Raw genomic sequence first — 12,048 nt, forward strand, 5'->3', positions numbered from 1 at the left:
TTACCACTCATTTTCCTTGTTGTCCTAAATTACTATAGGAAGACCCTATAGTTACTAGAGGAAATAGAAATAAATAGAGCATAAAATTATTTTTGCCATATCTTCAAAACCATACATCAGTTTTCCAATTTGTCTTAGGGGGAGATGCATGAGTAACATGCTCAAACAATTTCAACAAATTCCAGTGCACAGTTTTCAAGAAATCAACCTCCATCACCTACAACCATATTTTAATTTTCTCAATATTCATGCATCCATTTGCAAAGTTGTTTCATGGGGAGATGCATATGGATGATGGTAACATGCCCAAGAAATTTCAGCAAATTCCAGTGCACATTTTTCAAGAAATTGACCTCCATCACTTATAGCCATTTTTTATTTTTCTCGAGATTCGTGCATCCATTGGCCAAATTTTTTTTATGGAGAGGTGCATAAGGATGATGACAATATGCTCAAAAAAATTCAAGTCAATCTAGTGTACCATTTGGGAGATATGTGCTTAAACCAATGTTGCATGAAGCGGAGACCAAACGGGGACGTTTTTTGTAAGCGGGGATGCGGAAGCGTCATTTTCCAAAAATCTAGGAAGCGAAGCATCTCGGAAGTGTCTACTATATATATATATATATATATATATTAAAAAAACATCCAAAATACCAAATCAATTTAGTTGTAGAAGACATGAAAACATGCATATTTTTACATAAATCAAGATAGATATGGCATCCATTGTACATCAATGATTAATTATTCCAGCATCAACCATCTACAATCTAGATTCCTCTTCTCTTGTCTAGCCTTTGCCTCTACTTCAATTCTATAGGGATTTTAGTCAACATTGCCTAATTTGGATCAAACAGCTTAATCCAAGCCTTATAATATGGTAGAGAAATTTTAACATGCCTGATCAATGATTTTGACTTGAGTGAAGGGTACATAATTGTTGAGGCCATGACAAAGGAGTTCAACAATCAATAACACCAACATTGGAGCGGTACATATAGGGCTTGTTGCTCTTGATTAAATGCCAATCAAATGCCCTCATACATGATATAATCCAATGAAACGCCACAATCCCATTGATCCTGAACACTGTTAAGTCTACTGAATTTTGAATGGGATATGGAATTCTATTTTCTCCATATGAAGTTCGATGAGGTTGGAACCACTCTCAAACATCCTAAGTCATTTCATGGTAATGTTAAAAATTTAAGTAAAAAGATGGAAATGAAAGATAAAGGAGAATGCCACTTTTACTTTAAGAATTTAACATTACCATTATGGAGCGGCTTAGGAGTATTCAGAAAGTGTAGTTCCTCACAGAACAGTTCAAAATTTCCAAAAACAGAAAAAGCCCCACGAAACCATCCACCTTCTGTTGGATCCGCTCGCTATCCGCGGTGGATACACGCCTGAAACTCCACAGATCCACACCCAATCCTTTCTGGATCCGTGGATCGGGAAATAGGGATCGCGGATCAGGTAGTAGGAACCGCGGATCGGGGCCCCACGAATCCATTTTTGCAGGAACCGCCAAAAAAAGACGATCCGCGGATCCGATTTTTCGCTCCATAGTTCTGCTGAAGGATCGGTGGCGGATCCGTACGGGACGCGGATCTGCCTTTGGATCCTTGGGGGTGGATGGTTCCTACAACATTGGCTTAAACAAACTTTTACAGGGTTTTCTGTAGTTACTACAGGATGACTTGCTTTTCTACAGGAAACTAGTTGAAGGCTATAGGAAGGTAGGGAAGGTGAAATGAAGTGCAAGTAAGGGGTATGACAGTTGTGAAAAGCGTAGGGAAGGTGAACGTCACCCATGGCCCAACCCAACACTCCAAGAAAGCTGGATTTGACTAAGATAGCTTGCTCATGGTAATTGGAAGGCAAAGGTTTGGAATCACCAAGCTATGAAGACCTATGCAGAAGCAAACAAAGGAAATTATCACCTTCAGAGGACCATGGATCGATCATCAACTTAGCAGCAACATGCATACCTCTCCAATGATCATCAGGTAGGTACAATTATGCAATATTCTTGACCTTTTCTCTTGAGCATATTATAGTTAGAAATTTGTTGTCAATGCATGAGAAATGAGGTTTTATAAGCTAAGGATGGGTCAGCAGTCTCGACCACCTTCAACTAGTTAATACAACTAACTCCTTCACTCATGCAATGTGGAAAAACCAAATTAGGAAGGGTGATGATTTCGAGGAATGGGGACAAAGGTTAAAAGATGAAATTTGTGCAAAGGTCAAGTCACCATAGCACTCCAAGTCATCCATCCACTTCATATCTACTATATATCCATCATTCATCCATCCCATTTCATAAGAAAAAAATAATATTTCTCAGGAACAAACCCTACACTTCGTTTCACCCTGAAATTTTCTTGAAAAAAACACACAAAGCACATCCTCTCCATTTTCACAAACCTACTCTACTCCCTCTGAGCCCTAGCATCATCCTCCAATCCCTCTACATCATTTCTCATCACTCCCATACAGTTAGAAGGCTTTGAAAGAGAAGGAATGACTGCTACAGGAAGGCAAAATGTTGCTACAAAAAGGGAAAAAAGAACAAATTATGCTAAAACACAAAATGGCAGTGTCTAAGAGAGACATAATCAAAACAGAAAACTCCAACGTCATTAGGCAATCATCTAGGCCACAAAAGAGAAGAAGAAGGCAACAAAATACAAGAAGGCATTCACCATCAAAATAGAAATCAAATTGCATTGATGAAAAGAGGTTTTCCAAAAGGTCTCTAATCTTTTTCTAGCTTTTGTCCAAGGCCTAAAAGATGTTTTAGAAAGGGGAGAAAGGCATGGAAGTCAAGTTGAGGGCCTACCCTAGGCTCAAGCTATCATTTATGCTCAAAATAGGTTTAAACAAGCTGCTACTGGGTTTCCTGTGGTTACTACAGGAATTACTACAAGATGTCCTAGTTCTCATCTAAAGGTGTTTTGAAGGTTTCAAAGGTGTCCAAATGGTGGAAAAAGGTAACAGGTGGTTGGAAAAGGATGTGGAAGACCTTGCCAAACTGAAAAATATTCAAGAACCCATCTTGAATAAGGGGAAGAAAGCAAGCTAATGGTCTCAAGAAACACTGTGATTTTTCTATGCACAAACAATTTTGGAAAAATGAGTGAAAATGGAATGAAGGTTTCAAGGGAGAGGATATGAATGAAATGGATCTACAAGGCAACAAAGTTCATTTGCAAAGAGGAAAGTTATATTTATTTTTTACTTGAAAGATTGTTAAACAATCATGAAAAGAACAACTACATTTTTGTGCTTGTCCTTGCAGAAGTTACAGCCAAGATTCTTAAGGGAAAGGACTAAGGAATGCACAAGAGAGAGGCCACCAAGTCCATGAATGAGGCACAATGAGGTCACTAAGTTGCTCAGACGACAAGAAACACTTTCAGCAGGGGGTACGATGTGCCTCTAAATTAGACATAAATTAAAGTTCATCTAACCATCCTTCAACACATTAAACCTCTCTTTTTGTATTAGATAATGTATTTTTAACTTTAATATGTTCATTAGGAAGGTTTATGGATAATTGCATATTTTTGCCTAATATTATTTATTTTTGTGGAATATTGTGAGAATATTGGGCAGATTATAAAGATTTGGAAAGGAAGATAATTTAGGGACTTTCTCCCTACTTTAGGAGGATCAATATTAAATAATAAATCAAGAAAATATTCTGAATAATTGCATAGATTCTGGAGCTCCAATGATTGAGAAAATCTAAGAATGTGTTCCATGTCATTTAATGCAGATTCATAGTATTGGAAACTAGATCCACTAATTAAGGGTTTTGGTGGAGAATGCTTCCTTCTTTCGTGGGGAATGCTTCATAATCATTTTGTATAAGTACCAACTCGAATTTGCCTCTAAGGGTTGATTTTCTTAGTCTTCTTGTGGAGAGAACTCGTATTTTTGCAACTCCACTTTCATTTGTTGCAAGGATGTAATTGTATTGATGGGAATAATGAATATTGATGCCATGTTCAGCGTCTCAATCTTGGTCTCCTTCATAGGACTTTGATTTTCCTTGGGCTTGGCCACCCCAGGAGCCTCAGAGCCCTTTTGTATCATTTACTTTTCTTCTTTTCATTTTTTATTCACATGCATCTCTTGTTCTTGTTTTTTCTATTTTTGCATTTAATATTGATGATTTATTGTTGTAGGATTGGGTTAAATGGTTGAAGTAAGTTCTTTTTCAAGATCACAAGCATCATTTCATCTTTGGAACAACTTTGGAAGGTCATAATAATCATTGAGTTACCTGGATTAGTTTGCTTATTCCCAAATCTAAATTTCTGGAAGTCTTTTATGGAAAATAAAAGTAAATTTATGATATTTTATAGAGCATGCTAACAAGCTTCAATCAAATTGATTCCACTTGCATTAGATCACAAAAACATTCTAGTTAATAACAAAAATTAACCAATTGCATTTTCACTTGATTAGGTTGGGCATTTGATAGATTTACTAACTCACTAGTTCGTGAATTTCTAGATTTTAGACTAGTAATTTTCTATTATTTTTTAATATGGGTTAACAGAGGTCTTTTTGAGTGATTCCACTTGGCATGGAGACCTAAGACATCTTAGTCAATAAAAAAATTTGTCCCATCCAATTTGGATTTGATTTGCTTGTTCATTTGGTGAATTATACTTTCCTGTAGTAAATCTGCAGTTTCATGTAGTAACTACAGGATCTCTTGTAGCAGTCTTCCAACATATATATAGTTGCCCAGATTCACTCAAAAAGATTGGTTATTGTCCCTTAGGGTTGAATCAAGACCCCTAAGCTTTAAATCAATGATTAGGGAAGAATAAATACCACTTAGGACTTGCCTCTTTACCCATGCAAAACATTTCAGCAATTTGGGCTAATGGATAGATTTATGAAATGGATAATACAATGATGACTGCCACATCCAATGAACTTCGTTAATACACCTAAACTCTTTGAAATATAATGATTGAAATTTAGTTTATGATCTTTACTTTATGCAATTAGAATAGTTTATTTCCTTGTATTTTATTTCTTGAAATAGGTTAAAGTTTTCATTTCGAGCATTTCATTTTCTGCAATTAGTTTAGGATTTGATTTCATTACATGCACTCCATTACATCATGACAGAAAAGGAAGAACACATTGTATGTTGCACATATAGTGCCGATACCTCTTAAGTTTGTACGAACCCCGAGTTGATAATTAAAGTTGGTAGCCTTAGGAGTTGCATCATTCTTGTTACAATACCGAAGCTCATCATTAGTAACAACTTTTCAAATACACATAAGTAAACACAAACATTCAGCGTCTCCAAACAACTTGATGTTACTTCAAAATTTATCACAATAGGACTTAGAGGCTTCCCAACAAATCTTGACAAAATTTTCCTCAATCATACAACGTTCTTTCCTACTCCACATGCAGGAGCATATTCTACAACTAGATCCTACTTTCCTTCATTTAGCAGCATCTCAATATATATTCTCCAATTTCTTCTTCAAGGTATCCATCATGACTATAATATGCCCTCCCTCTCAACTTGGAATATTTCTTCTATCCAGACTCCCTCTTAACTTAGGGAGATTAACTTATTTTCCATAGCATCGAAGAATCTTTCATGGCTTCATCCATTTTTATCAAAGTCATCTTGACTATCATTATTCATATAACTTCCTTCATCATTTTTATCAATCAAATCAAGTTTACTTACAGATATCTTCAACATCTTGAAGATTATGTACCCGTACAACTCAAATAGCGAGTACAACTAAATACACATATAGAAGCATGAATTTAACTATATTAGAATCATTGAAGCATTAGACTTTATATATCAAATCAAGGTATTTGATGATCAAATACCTGAACTTAGTTAGGTTCATAATCAACAAAAGACACATACTTTAAATTTGAACTTATTGCTCGGGTTTTGTTACAAACCCTAGATCACATTAGTCTCATTATATCTAGGGCCTCAATATTTCTTTCAGAGATATGATAGACACTATTATTGTAAACCCTAGAATCAATTCAAACAAGTATAGTTCTTTAATGCATCCAACAACTTTAGAACTCATATGATATACTTCTACTAGGATTTAATGCAAACCCTAGATTCCATACACTAAGCTTCATTAATCAAAACCAATCGCAACACAATCTAAAGTTTCAACAATATGACCAATCTTTTTTTTGTAAACCCTAGATTTTATCATCATAATGGAAACAATATCACCATATCCTAGAATGTCAAACTTCTACTAGGGCTTAGTAACAAACCTACAATTTACATACTGTGAGCATCAATGATTAGGTTAGCACATATACATATCTAGGATTTCATAATCATGCACAAGCATATCAATATCCATTAGGTAAGTCCAAGACACAAATATCAATACATTTAAAGTCATACATATAATGATCTTGATTAGGCTAGAGCTTTGATCAGATAGACAAACATACACCTAGGGTTTCATTCCGAGGAGCTTACTCTAGATATTATAAGGGTTTTGTTCATAAATCCTAATTTACCAAAACCTAAAGGTCTAGGAATGCATTACCATCTAACCCTAGAGGACTAGAGTTTCCACGACAATACTAAAGCCCCAAACATGACATTACCATCAAAACCCCAAACATCAAAAGAATAGTATTTTCTATATTTCATCACTAACACTAATTAGGCTAGGGTTTTCACATTAACATTGACATACCCTTAGGTTAGGGTTTTACAAAGAACCTTTTAGGTTCCATAAACATGATGATTTTGTTGAGGGTAAATTCAATCCAATGATTAATCACCCAAATAAGAATCTTTAAGATTCAAAGGTCCTAGACATAACACTTGTTAGTAATGTAAAGCGGACTTATTAGAATGAATGAATATACCTTTATCACGAAGATAACAAAACTTATGATCTAGAACATACCTTTGAGTTGTTTTCTAGACAAACCTTGCAAGACATCAATTCCAATAGAACTTATATCATGCTCTGTCTTGTAGAATCTTCTTCGTAGCCCTTAAGCATATCAGCAAGTCTTTCCTAAACAAGGAAAATATGAAAAGAAATGTTATTAGCATCTAGTACAACCTCATTTAGATAAGAGAAAGAAACCAAATATAAAAAGGATAATACAAGGAGTAAGATACTTATCTTTGAAAAATGGTGAGGGATCCCTCTCAATCCAATCTCGAGGGATACCTATAACTATATCAAAACAACTCAAAAATATTTCTCCAAAGCATGTTAAATCTTTAAGTACTAAAAATCAAAGTACAAAGGAAAGTAATCCAAAAACTTAGAGTGAAGCATCAAAACTGATAACTTATAGACTTGAATGTAAAAATACACAAGAGGGATTTGTAATAATAATTTATTACATATATAAATGTACAAGTGATGAATGTTACAATGAGGAACCACATATATATACCTAAGTAGGTGTCTTTTCATGACTATGCATGTCTTTTACACATGCCTTTTCACTTAATGACTGTTTAACATAATCAATATTTAATTATTTAATATTTACATTTATTTTATTTATTTACTTGTTATGAATTATATTCATAACATAGCCCCTTCCTTCAGAAGCTTTGTCCTCAAAGTTGTATTGCTAATAATTTCTTCATTTTGTGTTTGTCATCCCGACATATGTAATATGTTGTCAATGGTAACTCATGTTGTATAATTCGTTGGTAGGTAACTTTATTTTGTACCCAAGGTTATATCTGATTTTTTTTAGTAACTCTAAAATATATATATATATATATATATTATAACTCTACTTTTTTATTTATTTTTAAATAACTATTTTTTTTATTTTAATAACTCTAAAACTGCTTCTGCTTGGCTAAGAGCTCGTCTTCCTCGGACGTAAGGAAACAGGTTAACGGCCCAAGACCCAGAGGCATCTGGCAGGAGTGAAAGCCTGCTCCCTTACGGACCACCAGCGGGTTATTTCAGGTGGCGTGGTTTTCCTTGATAACAGTGATGTGTCAACTAACATTTGCGGATAGCAGCCAGAGATGGCTGTCCTCACTGTCGGTTTAACAAACTGAGTTTGATAGGTTTTTCCACCTTTTGAAAAAAAAAAAAAGGAAAAAAAAAAAAAAAAAAAAAAAACTCTAAATATTTTTTTTAATTAATTAATTAATTAAACTATAATACTATACCATATAGTTTTTAACGTTAATATAAATTCAATTTTAAAAAATGGCAATTAACTGGCCACGGATCCGCTTAGAGAAAGTTGCTTCTGTTGATCGTGACCCTGCCCATGCCTTCCCGGCGTTAATACCATGCTCTCCACGGCTCCAGCTACGTCCAGACAAGGCCTGTGGCTCCTACGATGTCTGTCTACCTGCGAACAACAAGTGGATCGTGGCTCTGCGATGCTTCCCTTCCTACCTGCCTAAAACAACGAAGCCACTCCACGGTGACCCTGCAGGCGTCAACTTCACTACGGATGTTACACGCACAACTAGCACTCGCTCCTCTTGTCCGTTGGAAACCGCACGAGCAACATCGAATGTGTTGGGAAAATGGAAGGCAGATTGATGTCGGGGCTTACACAAGGTGTGGAGCGGAAGTGGTAGAGTTTCGTGGTCAGTGACAAGATTATACAGTCGACTATTCGATGGAGACTGGAATGACGGCAATAGCGTCGGAAGAGCAGAGGTGTTACACTGTATGGCTGGCGGATTCTTGCTTTTCGGGTTTTGGGAACAGTGGCCCGGTCTGCAGCCAACATCGAAATGAACTTTGACCTTTCCTTCACGCCCAAAATCTCCTCCTGAACGTTGTGGATCTTCCAATGTCGTTTATGTTTTGTTAATCGGATTCTTTTGTGTATTCGTTGTGGGTTTCGATTGATCCTTGGCAAATTGGAGGGCAATACTTTGTTGTTTCAATTCTCCTCTGGTTTTTGGAGGTTTCACCATAACCATCTCAATTGTTTCATTAGCCAAACTTATAACAACAAAACTTATAACATCTTGAACAATATTGCAGTTGCTTTTTCGAAGCTTAAAGTTGTGGGAAGACCGGAGAAGATGTTGATTATCCTTGGGCATCCATATAACAAAATCTTCCAAACACAAAACCCGAGCTAGCTCTACCATGATTGTATGAAGAATTGAGTGTTGATCCACCAAATTTTGAAATTTACTATTCAACAAACGTCGAAACATTCCATACTCATCCTTCTGCCTAACTTTCTTCCTTTGCAACCCAGTGGTCTCCGTTTTAGAGCTTTCAAAGCTCGCGAGGTCACTGAGATTCAGCTGAGATTGGGTGACATCTTCCTCCCTTTTATTTTCTCCGTCAGGACTACTTTCTACAGTCAGTGTAAATATTGTAGGACTATGATTGTTATGACTTTTTTTAGGTTTTGAAGCATCAACATGTTTCAAAGGAGGTGATGATCCAAATATCATATTAGTAAGATCCAGGATTGGCTTTTGGTTAAACAATTCTGAATCTATTTCTAGAATTAGATGTTGAGGAATTTGTGGTATGGTCGAACAATTGAACTAAGATGTGCAAGCAAATCCTAATAATAGCCTTTTAATCCATGGATGGTGAAGTCCTTCTATTCTCTCATATGCAAAACCCCTATCTGGACATACAACATGACCTAGCGGTGGATGGACTAGTGGAATGAAGAAATAAATAACTTTTAGCAACACAACATTATCAAGAAACCGGTCATGATGGGAGACAACCAATCCCTCATAGGGTGAATTTTTAGGCCTTGCGACATGCTTTGTGTTCAATAAGCTTATTTTTGAACATGTTGGCAACATCAACATTCTAGTGACAACTCTAACTTTTCCCTCCTCCACCTAATCATACTGAAATATATCTTCCTCACTTTCTAGAAAATGTTCAATGATTTCATTTATTTTTTGTCAATCTTGTTTTGTGCAAGAAAATAACAAATGTTCCACATATGAAGCTTTAGCGACAAAAGCCACTTCCCCTAATGACAGGCCAATCATGAGAGAAAAATCAAATGTACCACTTTTAATAGGTGAAACAGATCCAAGAGAATATGTTTGTGGTGGAAAACCTGATGTATGAACATACTGCGTAGAAGACACATTCAACAAGTTGTCCAACCATTTATGTCAAAACCCTTGCGCTGATCTATTACAGGACGTAGACAGGCTTAGAGTAACCTCTCTATAATGTATTTCTTCCAATTCATCAAAAGGAGGCAGTGAAAGAGAGTTTGGAATTTGTGCAAAATGTAAGAATGTGAGGCCTTCATTTCTTTGAAATAAATCCGTATGATTGCATACTTTCCTCAACTGCATAACAATGTTGATGAGGTTACAAACATTGTTCTTCTTAGGACAAGTTTGAATGCTATCAAATAATTCAGCCATGGAGATCTTATTCTTGATGGCCTGATAAAATGCTTGTTGACGAAAGCTTAAAGTGCTTCTCACAGTAACTTCCTTTTTGTTAAGATATTGTTCATCTTCTTGTCTCTCACTATAGTCCTCATCCACATCATCTCCATCTGGATCATCATCTTGATCTACATAATCTTCATCAACATCATTTTCATCTGGATCATCATCCTGATCTATATCATTATCATCCACATCAAGATCAACTTCATCTGGGTTTTCAACCTTATAATCTTCTTGATCTATATCAGCTTCATCAAAATCATTATCTTGATCTAGATCATCCTCATTCAAATCAAGATCAGCTTTATTTAAATCCTCATCTTGATCTGTATAAGCTTTATCGAAATCATCATCTAGATCATTTTCCTTGTTATCGATTTCCTTTCGACAAGCTTTAACTTCTGCACATGATTTTTCTAATCGCTGAAATACTTCTTGAATTTTATTAAACTGCTCAACGCAATCAAGACATGAACATAATGTCACATTGTGCGCCGAACAACATTCAAAGACCCACATAATTATATTGTGTGCCATGGCTCTGATACCACTGAAGCATCAAAACTGATAGCTTGTAGGCTTGAATGTAAAAATACATGAGGTATTTGTACTAATAATTTATTATATATATAAATGTACAAGTGATGAATGTTACAATGAGAACCTGCATATATACCTAAGAAGGTGTCCTTTCATGACTAGGCATGTCTTTTAGACATGCCTTTTCACTTAACTTAATGACTATTTAACATAATCAATATTTAATTATTTAATATTAATATTTATTTTATTTATTTACTTGTTATGAATTATATTCATAACATAGAGTAGAGGGACTTAGTAATATAAGTCCCTTATTTTTTATTCTTTGGTCTTGTTCTTCTTTAGAGATTCTTCTTCGACAACATTTGCTTGATCCTTGTTTCTCTTTTTATTCCTCATATTGTTAGGACAATCATTTCTATAGTGACCCATCTTGTGACAATTGTAGCATTCTATCTTGGATAGGTTTATCTTCCTTCTAAACCCTTTAGACTTCTTGAAGGTTCATTTGTTCTTTTGATGAGCGGAATAGGCATTTGAAATTTTCTCCTCTTCATTCTCTTTGTTGCTTAGTAATGAAATTCTGACTTCTTCTTGACTACATGCATTCCATAATTGTTCGAATGTACGAGTTTCCTTCCAACTGCTAATACCTGATGAAAAGGCACTCCAAGATGTTGGTAATCCTTGAAGTGCAATGATTACAAACTCTTTTTCAGGTACTATTTCATCTATTGCATGGAGTTCATCTCTAATACTAACTAACCTTACAAAGAAGGATACTACAGTGTCCTCCTTTGTCATCTTCATAGTTCTTAATTCATTCTTAAGACTTGCAATTTGACCAAAATTCTTGATTGTGAACAATTTGGATAAAGCCTCATACATCTCTTGAGCGAAATCTATGTTGGATGTATATGGGATGAGGTTGTCCTTTATTTCATCCACCATTAGGGTCATGGCCAATATCTTTGTTTCTCTGAATTTTTTTTTTCTACATCACTTTATTCATTTGTAGGCTTCTTTATTTTTCCTTTGACTAG

The sequence above is a fragment of the Pinus tabuliformis genome, chromosome X (genome assembly GCF_031772625.1).
Source record: "Pinus tabuliformis cultivar Carrire ecotype Pingquan chromosome X, CPIR1, whole genome shotgun sequence".
NCBI lineage: Eukaryota > Viridiplantae > Streptophyta > Pinopsida > Pinales > Pinaceae > Pinus > Pinus tabuliformis.